Source organism: Jaculus jaculus, chromosome 9 (genome assembly GCF_020740685.1).
Source record: "Jaculus jaculus isolate mJacJac1 chromosome 9, mJacJac1.mat.Y.cur, whole genome shotgun sequence".
In the NCBI taxonomy this organism is placed as follows: domain Eukaryota; kingdom Metazoa; phylum Chordata; class Mammalia; order Rodentia; family Dipodidae; genus Jaculus; species Jaculus jaculus.
In genome coordinates, this window is record NC_059110.1 from 122,436,318 (window position 1) to 122,447,855 (window position 11,538).

The 11,538-nt window shown below is 56.1% G+C and overlaps 1 protein-coding gene across 1 annotated transcript in view; it reads left to right on the forward strand.

Moving 5' to 3' along the window:
* Positions 1-1,030: 1,030 nt before the first annotated feature.
* Rhbdf2 (rhomboid 5 homolog 2) overlaps positions 1,031-11,538 on the forward strand; it is a 25,840-nt gene continuing 15,332 nt past the window's right edge. Inside the window, exon 1 of the mRNA XM_045158660.1 lies at positions 1,031-1,088. The gene's annotated coding sequence lies outside the window, so the exon portion shown is untranslated. The remainder of the gene's footprint in view (positions 1,089-11,538) is intronic.

Genomic DNA, 11,538 nt, shown 5'->3' on the forward strand with positions numbered 1-11,538 from the left:
AAAAAAGAGTAGACAAGAGAGCCCAGGACTTGTCCAGAGCGCCACCCTTCAGCCCAGGCTCCTTCACCTTCCTCTGCACCTGCGGCAGGTCCCTGTGTGAACCAAGGTTCTGTCCGCCACCCCCCAGGAAGCTTCAGTGTCCTTGGACCCGAGGCAGCCAGGGTTCGGCCCACTGCGCGCCGAGCCACCTGACCACTCGCTCACTGCAGGGGCCGCAGGGGAGGGTGAGCCAGACCCAGGCCTCGCCTAGAAAAAGCGGCAGGCGGTGGGAGAGGGCTCCGTAAAAGGAAAGCGCGTACGAGAGTTCCCCCTCCACGACCACCCCGAGGCGGAGCTACCGAGCTTCGAGGGACAGCCAAGGTGGTGGCGCACGCCTTGGGAGGCAGAGTTAGGGGGATCGCCGTCAGTTCAAGGCCACCCTGTGACTACAGAGTGAGTTCCACAGGTCATCCAGGGCTAGAGTGAGACTACCTCGAAAACCTATTAAAAAAAAAAAAAAGCCGGGCGTGGTGGCGCACGCCTTTAATCCCAGCACTCGGGAGGCAGAGGTAGGTGGATCGCCGTGAGTTCGAGGCCACCCTGAGATTACAGAGTGAATTCCAGGTCAGCCTGGACTAGAGCAAGACTCTTCCTCGAAAAACAAAACTAACAAACAAGCAAACAAAAACCCCAAGAAAAGAGGTTCCTGAAGTCCAAGGTTGGAGGGAACAGACCCCAGGAAGGGAGGAAGGGGAGACTGGGTGGCTTTTCTGGAAATCGCGGTGATGTCCTGATGGCTGGTCACGCGCTCTGTCCCGGAAGGAAGGAGGCAAGGAAGAGGGCGAGAGGATCGTGCCGGGAAGAAGCCAGCGAAGGGAAATGGAAAACTGAGAGGTGCAGGGCGGGGAGACGGCAGCGGAGAACCCCGCCCCGGGCCGGGATGCCCCGCCCCCTCGACGCCCCGCCCCTCGCGGCCCCGCCCCCGACGCCCCGCCCCCGGAGCAGGTAGGGACCAGGCGCAGCGCCGGCGCCCCGCCCCCGACGAGCCGCCGCCCCGCCGCCGGCCGGTTCCGCTCGGAGCTGCGTCCCGGGACGTGGGGCCCGCGGAGGTGAGCGCGGGGCGCGGGGCGCGGCGCGGGGCGGGGCGGGGCCCGGGGCGGCCAGGCCGCAGGCGCGCTCGGGGTCACGGAGCCAGGTCCTCGCGGCCCTGCGGCGGCCGCCCTGCCGAGCGCCCCGGACGCACGTGGGCCAGCCCGGAGCCCGGAGCTGCGCTGTCACCGCGGCGCGGGGAGGGGGTGCGGGGCCCACCGCCGGCCGGGGACCCCGGGCTGGGCTCGGATGGGACGTCCCAGCTGTGCCGAGGGCACGGGCACGGGTGGTGGGGAGCGTGTAGCGTTGGCTTGGGCAGAAGTTTAAAAGCCCGGGAAGGAGAGGGGACGGTCCAGGGAGGGGACGTGCGGCCCCGCTTTCCACCAGCACCCCTCCCGAAGCGCCCGCTGTGCAGACCCCTTCCTTCTCCGCTTCCTCCCGGGTGAACCCCGGGCCGAGGTGGAAACAGGTGCAGGCGTGGGGGATGGGGCGGGTTCCATCGGCAGACTGGATCACAGCCCAGAACTTGGACCCAGGAGTCCTGCCTTTTGGACTGAGGGGTGTGTGTGGGGGGTCGACCCCCTCTGATGTTCCTGCAGGACATTGGGGGAGAGGTCAGGGAGAGTTAGACTGTAGAGTCCAGGGCCCAGCTCCTCAGGGCAGACAGGGGTGCCTAGGTGGCAGCCCACTAAGGGTTGGGGCTGGCAGAGAGTGAAGGTGAGGTGTGTCTGAGGCATTGCCTCACTTGTAGAATGGGGTGTGTGTGTCATTTGCCGGTGGAATAATGAATCCAGTTTGTGTTACTTGGCTGTGTATGGGCTCCCCGGGGAGAAAGTGAAACTTGTTTGGGGGCAATGGTTCTCAACTTGGGTGTTCTTTCTTTCTTTTCTTTTTCTCTTTGATTTTTCGTGGTAGGGTCTCACTGTAGCCCAGGCTGACCTGGAATTCACTATGTAGCCTCAGGGTGGCCTTGAACTCACGGCGATCCTCCTACCTCTACCTGTCGTTTGCTCGGATTAAAGGTGTGCGCCACCACGCCCAGCTCAATTTGGGATTTGCCTGCCAGGGGATATGTGGCATTGTCTAGGGACATTTTGGTGGTCACACGCTTAGAAAGCAAGCCCTTTGTAGCTCCTGGGGCATGTGGTGGACAAGGCCTGGGGTTCTACTGCAGTGCAGAGGTCAGCCCTACAACAGAGTGGTTTAGCACCTGGCCCATCAGAGTACTTCTCAGTGCCTCCCCTTCCTGTCCTACCTCAGTTTCCCCAGTAGTTAGAGGAGGAACTGTGAATAAACTTAAATAACAGTGAGAGGTGAGGAGGTGTGAGGGCAGCTTTTCCCCTGGTAAGAGTCCTGTGTGAGTGCCACAAGCCTGTCTCTTGCCCCCTGGCCACTGGCCCTGTGGAGGAGGAACTGGGAACAGGAGCCCTCTCACAGCCCTGGCCTGGAGCACTTCACCCCAGGACAGCTTCCCACACAGGGTGAGCCTGGGGTGAGCCAGGGCAGCTCTTGAGCTCAAGTCTCCTTGAAGGTGGGGGAGGGGCGGGGACAAACTTTGTTCCCCCTAGCTCCTGTCCCAAAGCTGGACTACTGAGGACAAGTGGACAGGTGATGCCACGTGACCAGCTGGAATTTTTCCCTTGTGAACACACGCTTGACCCCCTCCAGTTTTACACCAGGAAAATAACACCCCTAGTTCTTTGTGGCTCCCCACTTTTCCTTCCTATAATGAAGAGTTCTCCCGTGGTGATGGCCTGGCTAAGGTGGTCCGGGATGCGGTTGGAAGAAGCACATTGCTGTAGCATTCGTTGATAGGTACAGAGGGCTGGGGTTCAGAGCTGCCCCACAGGACCCAAGAGGGAGCTGAATGAGGACTGTTGAGTTTTTTGTTTTGTTTTGTTTTCTGAGGTGGGGTCTCGCTGTAGCCCAGGCTGACCTGGAATTCACTATGGAGTCTCAAGCTGGCCTTGAACTCACAGTGATCCTGCCTCTGCCTCCTGAGTGCTGGGATTAAAGGTGTGCGCCACCACGCCCGGCTGTTGAGTTGGATTCAGGGCCGTCCTCTCAGCTTTCTGGGAAAAGTGGAGTGGGGCGTCAAGGTGGGACAGGGTCCGATGAGTTAGCCGCATCTGTGTCCACCCCCAGGCCCTCCTTCCCATTTCCTAACATTTTCCACCACGTCCATTCTGTCTGCACCTGGACCCCTTGCCTGGGATTCCTGGTGGGGTAAGAGCAGGTGGAGGTCTCTGGTTAATTGGCTTCTTGGTTTAGGTCTTTTTACTATAAAAGGCTGACTGCATGGGCTTTTCCATATCCATGCAGATGGCCATCCCTAAAACCTGGTAAACAGACCCGTGACTCCCGTCTCATCCGTTCATGTTGATGTCGCAGGGCACATGGGCACACACACTCTGCTTCCCAAGGAGAAGACTGGACGAGGAGGAGCAAATCTGACCTCATACGTTCCCAAGAACCACCAGGGTCACGTTCATATTCTGGACTCGGTGGTTTTCCTGTTGGCCTGAGCTCTGGGCATTGTCTTGCTGTGTAAACTGTGCCCTAGACAGACATTGACCAAGGGAGCTGCAAGTGTGTGCCTGGCCGCGTCCCAGTGAGGTAGTGTCCTCTCTGGGCCTGTTTCCTCTCCCCTGCCCCCACCCAGCCCTCACGCAGCCTTGAGGAATTGTGTGTAACCTCCTGGTGGCCCTTCCTCCAACATGACCCCTGGGATCTCTGTGCCACCCACTGAGACTCAGCCTATGTATTGCCCCACCAAGGGAGGGGGTTTCCAGAGTGAGCTCACCATCTGCACTGTCAGGGAGGGGCGGCAGGACGCCAGCTGACCTCAGCAGCCAAAGGGGACTGGGACACTGCCAGGCCAGGGCAGCTTTGACACATCAGCATCCTCACAGCAGGAGCCAGCTGCTCCTGCTATGCTGTTGGGAAGAATGTGGGCTCCCCCCCACCTCCTGAGGTCCCCAGGTCTCCCTGACCAGCAGAGAGGTGTGAGGAAAACTTAGTACCGAGGGCTGTCACCCTGTCACCAGAGGACGGGTTCAAGCTGCTTGTGTGTTGGAAGCTGCTGGAAGGCAGACCCAGCTCCACTCCACCTCCCAGCCCCTCTGATTTGGCCCAGGACATGGTGCGCGCACAGTGATGGGCCAGGGGAGTGGGTCACTCCAAACTCAGGGACTGTGGGGCCAGGTCCCTAAGCTAGCTAGGAGGCCCTTTCCCCAGCTGTACGGAGCAGGTTTGTGAGGTGAGGGTTTTGCTGGTGATTTGTGGACAGCCTTTGGCTAGAGCATGGCTGTAAACGGGAGCCATCAGCTTTGGGACAGGCTCTGTTTGAAGTATGGCTGCTATATGTGGCACAGGCTTGGGCCACAACAGGGGCTCTGCCTGTGGGCTGTCCTGTGAGAGCATGTGGCCCAAGCAGCTGACCTCTAGAAGGAGCGATGTCTGGGCGCAGGGAGCTCCTTGGGGCCGCGAGGAAGTTCAACTGTGGAGCCTTGCTCTTTGTTCCCACCTGTGACCCCTGAGCCCGGGTCCACAGTGTCATAGCTGGCACAGGGGGCTTCCTGTCCCTGGTCCCTGGCGGAGGGTGCGGTTTCCCTCCCAATATGGGTTGTCCTGGTTCTTGCCTCTCTGTGGCCTCCAGGAAGCCTGGCAAAGAAAGATGGGGCACCCACCCCCAAATTCTCAGTAGCAGCAGGACTGGGACCTGGGGACCCAGCCTGAGCCCTTTGGGATTTTTATCAGGCAGGCTGCATGGTGCCAGCTGCCTCCCAGCTCAGCTCACTTCAATGAGATAATGTTTGTGAGAGCCCTTCGATAAGCTGAGACATCGCCGTCACTTCTGCTGAGGGTCCCATGGGATTCACGAACCAAAGGTCTTCGCACCCGCACTACTCGGAGCCACCACCCTGGGTGTGTCCTTTTGCCTCCCGGATGGTTAAGAGCTCAGGACCCTGGCGGGCCACTGTAGACTGGTGACTTAGCCTTTCTGAGCCTCAGTTTCCCCACCTGTCAAGCAGGAGGCCCGCCTCCTCAGGGTCTCTTGGCTGCCATGTAGAAGCCATGTGGTCCACGGCAAAAACGTAGCCAGCGAGCAGTTGGCCACTGGTTATGTTCCAAGGCTGTGCACATCCAGGCTCCTCCATCTCGGCCGGCTCCCTCTGTCGTGGGTGCGGCTCCATATCAGAGCAGAGAAGCCCGTCGTCTCCCAGTAGTAGGGGAGCAGGGCCAGGTGTGAGCCCTGCCCCAGGTCCTCTGCTCTCCTCTGCCCCAAAGAGGGGTAGAAGGAGGTGGGCAGGTGGCCTTGAAAGCCTATCCAGTATGGACATGACCTAGATGAGCCCAGTGTCCAGGTGCCCTGAAACCTAGTAGGGCTAGGCCAGCCTTCCCCGGGGAGGTGGAGAGCCCCAAGGCAGAGTTCTGGGAAATCAGGTCTATTAGCTTCCTAATGACTAAAGTTTACAAGCTGGCACGTTCTCTCCCCGCTGAGGGGCTCCAGCGCAGACAGCAGCAGGTCTGGGCCTCGGAGGTTGAAATGCCCAGCGCCGCCCAACGCCCAGCCTTGAGTGTGTTGACCGCAGTGACCTGGAGCGACCTGCACCTCTTTGGAACTTTGCCTGTTCACACCCAGCCCCATCGGGACCTGTTTCTGGCTGGGTGATACTGGGAAAGGTGCTACCTGTGTACCACAGGGTGAGACTTTGTCCCTCTGTCAAGTGTGTTCCCCCGGGGTGAGCTCTGGTTAATGGTGACCAAGCCACCCATGTCTCCTACTTCTGAGAGGCTACTTAACATCTTACGCATCAACGAAACTGAGGCTCCAAGATGTTAAGTGGCTTGTCCAAGATCACAAAGCGATTACAGCCAGACTTGTGTCCCTGTCTCTCCGAGTCAGTTTCGACATCTATAGCCACACCTCAAGGCGACAGGTAAAAATTGGGTGGACTGTCAGCTTGCAGACATCTGGCAAGGTCCCACATCTTGGCATTAAAAAACCCCTAACAGAAGTACAGTGGCCCTCCTCTGCTCTGTTCCCCACCCCCAGGCTGCACCCCATCCTGTCCCAGTCTCTGGGTGTGTACTAGCACTCTGTTGTTTCTGAGGCCCCCTGGAAACCCCAACCCACATTCCCAAGACAGCCAGATCTTCCTTTCTGGAACAAGCCTGTGCTGATGTGGCACCTAGTGTGCGCGTCTCCCCTGCAGGAGCCCTCATGTGTCCTGGTGTGTGGGCCCCCAGGGAGTGGCAGTAGTGGCCTTCTTTGGAGGCCAGGCTGCTGGCCAAGAAGCCCTTCCTTCTTTTCCATTGCCCCCTCCAAAGCTGCCTTCAGCCCTCCAGCCTGCTGCTGGCACATTACTGTTTGCCTAGGCTGTGGAAGGCTTCTGTCCCAGGTTCTGCCCAGGGCATGTAGGTGCCTTCCTCAGCTGCTCCCTGGGCCTGCCTGCGCCAGCAGTGTTGAGAATCCATATTTTCCAGAGAGGCTCTGGGGAGGGGCCCAGCCCAGCTGGAGACACCTGCTGCGTCCACAGTTCTGTGGGTGCCAGCTGCTAGTGGTGGACTTTGTTCGTCGTTGGGCATAGAACCCAGTTGGGCACCTCTAGCTCAGGCCATTTCTAGAGTGCCCAACAAAGAAAAAGGAATTTCATGTCTCTACCATCCTAGTGGGTGAGTGGTCCAGAGAGAGCCCTGACGGATGCACAGGACTCCACCCACAGACACACCCACGCGCGGGGGTGCTTGCACACTCACGCCTTCTTCTTGGCACTCCCTGGAGCCCAGTGCCCGTTTCCCCTGTCTGTGGTGGACTGTGCCGCCCAAGCTTCCCTCACTGGGTGATGGGAACCCAGGACCTGGGGTCTGATGTGGAACCCCCCCCCCCCTGCGCAGGCGGTCAGTGGGGCACCAAGTCCCTGAACCTGCCCCTCCAGTTCTTTATCTTAAAGAAGTGAGTTTGGCACGAGCTCCAGGAGATGAGGGTTTGAAAGAAGCAAAGGCTTTGTGGGGGAAAGGCCTACTGTTTGTGGGATCCCTGGAGGCTGTGAAGCCACAGGCCGTTTCTTCCTGTCTGTCTGTATCGTGGTTGGCCATACAGCTAGCGTGCCGGTGGCGTATGCGGAGCCTGTGTCCCCAGCACCACTGCCACCACCAGCTCCTGTGGGGTGAGTGCTGGGAGGGAGCTCGGCCCTTGTCCCCTTCCCTCCTCCCCCCAGCCTGCGACCCTGCTCGTGGCCCTCACAGCCTCCCGCCCGAGCACATAGATTGCTGCCAGACCCTCTTTCCGTCATTCCTGACCCTGAGCAGGCCCTTGGGCCCTTCCTTCTGGGCCACCCTGCCCTGCTCTTGGGCTGGAGAACTCTGGGAGGTCAGAGGTCAGCGCAGCAGAGCAGCTGCTGTTGCTTCGGATTGCACTGGCAGTGGCTGAGGGTTCGACTTCCTCCTTGCTGGTTTTTCTTTTTTAACACCCTGGTTCCCAGCAGGGCCGAGGGAGGTAAGATGCAGTTTCGGTTTCCGTGGCAGGGAAGCGGGAGGAGAGAGGATGTTTCCTTGCCCCCAGCCCGCACCGTGTCGTCATCCAGTGATTCAGTAGGGCACCAGCACGCCGGCTGTCCGCCACCACCCCCTTCCCCTCGGCCCACCACCTGGATGCTTGGGGACTGGCTCCGCAGCTCCAGAGCTGGAAGTGACTGGGCCAGGTGTGGTTTCCTCACCTCCTCTGCTCAGGTGCTGCGTGCCCCTCCCCTCCCGCGGTGAACAGTGGCTTCTTCCTTGCCCTGGAGAGGAAGGGGTTACTCCTTCCCCAAGGACTTCTCCCTCTGTTCTGTCCTCATTTCTGGCCATACGTGGCCTTGGCCCCTTTGCAGGAGGATCATGCCAGCTCCGGAGCACAGCCGCCACCCCTGTGCCCTGGCTCTTCAAGCACACTTAGCCTAGGCCAGCGAGGAGATCCGCCCACCCTTAGCAAGAGTGCTGGAGCCGCCAGAAATGTGCCCGTGTGTCGGGCGGGGGTACTTGTGAGCAGGTAGAGAGGGAAGGTAGGGCCTCCAGTCAGACTTCTAGATGCAAGTGGAACCAACCACACCTGGGGCAGACTGGGAGGGGACAGTGGCAGGCACTGGGTAGGAGTTTGGGCTCATGCCACCTGTGTGATGGGGGAGGGGCCCCCGGCCTAGTTGTGCTGGGGGTGGGGGCTCCCTGGGGGTGAACTTGCCTGCTTTGCCTGGGCTGGACCTGCCTTGATTGGGCATGGGCAGCCCCACCCTTTGTGGGCAAACCGGATTCTCTGGGCAGCAGCGGTTGTGGTTTCTGAGCGCTTGGTTTAGGCTGTCACTGGTTGGGCAGTGCAGTCGGGAAGGCAATGGAGGAATCGGGGGGGGGGGGGCTACTGACCCTGGAGTGGGGAGTACAGAGACCTGGACCGGGGACACCACGAGGGATCTGAACTTTTCTGTTCTTCCCTCCCCCACCCCGTGCTGGACGCCACCCCGCAGGGGAAGGAAGCAGTGGTCCACGCTCGGCCTTGGTCCCTTGACCCAGGAGTCTTTGGAAACTCCATCTCTGGGGCTGTGGCTGAAAGTCCTTTTGTGAAAGGGTCCCTCCCCAGAAGCAAGGGCCGGATCTGGCTTGGGTAGGTGGACATGCCCTTGATGGGGTTCTGGGAGAGCACAGCGGATGCTTTGTGGTAGGAGGAAGCCTGCTCCCAGGATGTCACAATTTCCTCTTCAGTGAGAAAACACTTCTGGGGGCGGGAGATAAGTGGCTGGTGGCTCGGACTCTCCCAGACTTTGTTTCCGCTCGGCCTCTGCTGTCTGCCTGGCGGGTTGACGTGGATCATCCAGTAGTCCAAGGGCATTGACAGACCACTTCCCGCAGTATGTGCCAACACATGGAGCCTTGCTAAGGGCTGGGCATGAGGCCCATCTACTTCTGGGGGAGGGGCTGGGAGATGTAGCGGATCTGAGTGTCTGGGCTTCCTGGGGTCAGAGAAGAGCCATCACCTTGTCTAAGTGCCAGTTAAGAGAGGGGAAGAGCCAGGCATGGTGGGGCACGCCTTTAATCCCAGCACTCAGGAGGCCGAGGTAGGAGAATGGCTGTGAGTTTGAGTCCAACCTGAGACTACATAATGAATTTCAGGTCATTCTGGGCTAGAGTGGGACCCAACCTTGAAAAACCTAAATAATAAAAAAGAGAGAAATCAATCAATCAATAAAATAAATAAATAGCCGGGCATGGTGGTGCATGCCTTTAATCCCAACACTAGGGAGGCAGAGGTAAGAGGATCATTGAGAGTTCGAGACTACTACATAGTGAATTCCAAGCCAGCCTGGGCTAGAGTGAAACTCTACCTCAAAAAAGCCAAAAAATTAATAATAATAATAATGAGGGAGGGAAGGAAAGAGAGGAGAGGAGAATGGGTGTTCCAGGGGTTTCTTCCCTCTAGAAACCAACTCCAGATGCATCTGGTTTTACATGAGTACTGGGGACTCAAACCCAGGCCATTAAACTTTGCAGGCAAGTGCCTAACCACTGAACCATCTCTCCAGCCCTGCCTTGTTTTTATCTGAGTCAGCAAGCCCCAGTGATTCTCCAGTCTCTGCCCCCCCCCCCACACAGTACTGATGTTACAGATATGTGTGGTCATACCCAGCTTGTGTGGTCTCAGTCCCTTAGGCTTGTGCAGAAGCACTTTTTTTTTCAAGGTAGGGTCTCAGTCTAGTCCAGGCTGACCTGGAATTCACTATGTAGTCTCAGGGTGGCCTTGAACTCACAGCAATCTTCCTACCTCTGCCTCCCAAGTGCTAGGATTAAAGGCGTGCACCACCATGCCCATCCTTTGGTTTTTTTCATTTATTTTTTTAAATTAATTTTAATTTATTTATTTGAGAGCAACAGACAGACCAAGAAGCAGAGAGAGAGAGAGGGGGGGGGGGGGAGAGAGAATGGGTGTGTCAGGGCCTCTAGCCACTGCAAACAAATTCTAGATGCAAGCGCCACCTTGTACATACGGCTTGCGTGAGTCCTGGGTAATTGAACCTGGGTCCTTTGGCTTCATGGGCAAACACCTTAACTGCTAAGCCATTTTTCCAGCCCCTTGTTTGTTTTGTTTTAATATATTTTATTTATTTGTCAGAGAAGAGAGAGAGATATAGGAATGGAGGGAGGGAGACAATGGGTGTGAATTTGAGGCCAGCCTTGGAACTACAGAGTGAGTTCCAGGTCAGCTTAGTCTAGATCGAGTGTTCCATTGTCCCAAAAAGTAGATTTCTATATGACTTACTTATATCCTCTTAGATTTTGATTAGCCTTCCCTCCATCTTTCCTTTACTCAGTCTCTTCCCCTGACCTCATTTAGGCCTTTTCACCCCCATTAATCTGTTCTTCTACTTACATATATACAATACCATCCTATTAAGTACTCCTCCCCTTTCTATTACCTTTATTTCTCCTTTCTAGCATACTGGCTTTTGCTACTGAGTTTTCTTCTTACTCATACAGAAGTCCAGTCATTTGTAGCTAGGATCCACATGTGAGAGAGAATATGCGACATTTGGCTTTCTGGGCCTGGGTTACCTCACTTAGTATAATCCTTTCCAGATCCATTCATTTAGCTGCAAATTTTGTAACTTCATTTTTCTTTACTGCTGAGTAGAACTCCATTGTATAAATCTGCCTCATCTTCATTATCCACTCATCACTTGAGGGACATCTAGGCTGGTTCCATTTCCTAGTTATTGCGAATAGAGTGGCAATAAACATGGTTGACCAAGTATCTCTAAGGTAGTGAAATGAGTCCTTAGGATATATGCCTAGGAGTGCTATAGCTGGGTCATATGGTAGATCTATTTTTATCTGTCTCAGGAACCTCCACACTGATTTCCACAATGGCTGGACCAGATTGCATTCCCACCAACAATGTGGAAGCGTTCCTCTTTTTTCCCCATCTTTGCCAGCATTTATGGTCATTTGTTTTCATGATGGTAGCCAATCTGACAGGAGTGAGATGGAATCTCAATGTAGTTTTAATCTGCATTTCCCTGATGGCTAGGGATGTAGAACATTTTTTAGATGTTTATATGCCATCTGTATTTCTTCTTTTGAGAACTCTCTATTTAGTTCTATAGCCCATTTTTAATTGGGTTGTTTGATTTCTTATTATTTAATTTTTTAAATTCTTTGTATATTTTGGATATTAATCATCTGTCAGATATATAACTGGCAAAGATTTTCTCCCATTCTGTAGGTTGCCTCTTTGCTCTATTGACAGTGTCCTTTGCTGTACAAAAGCTTTGTAATTTCATGAGGTCCCAGCGGTTGATCTGTGGTATTATGTCTTGCAATTGAGGTTATATTCAAAGTCATTGCCAAGACCAATATGTTGAAGGGTTTTCCCTACTTTTTCCTCCAGCAAGTTTTTTTTTTTTGAGGTAGCATCTTGCTGTAGCCCAGCTGACCTGGCAC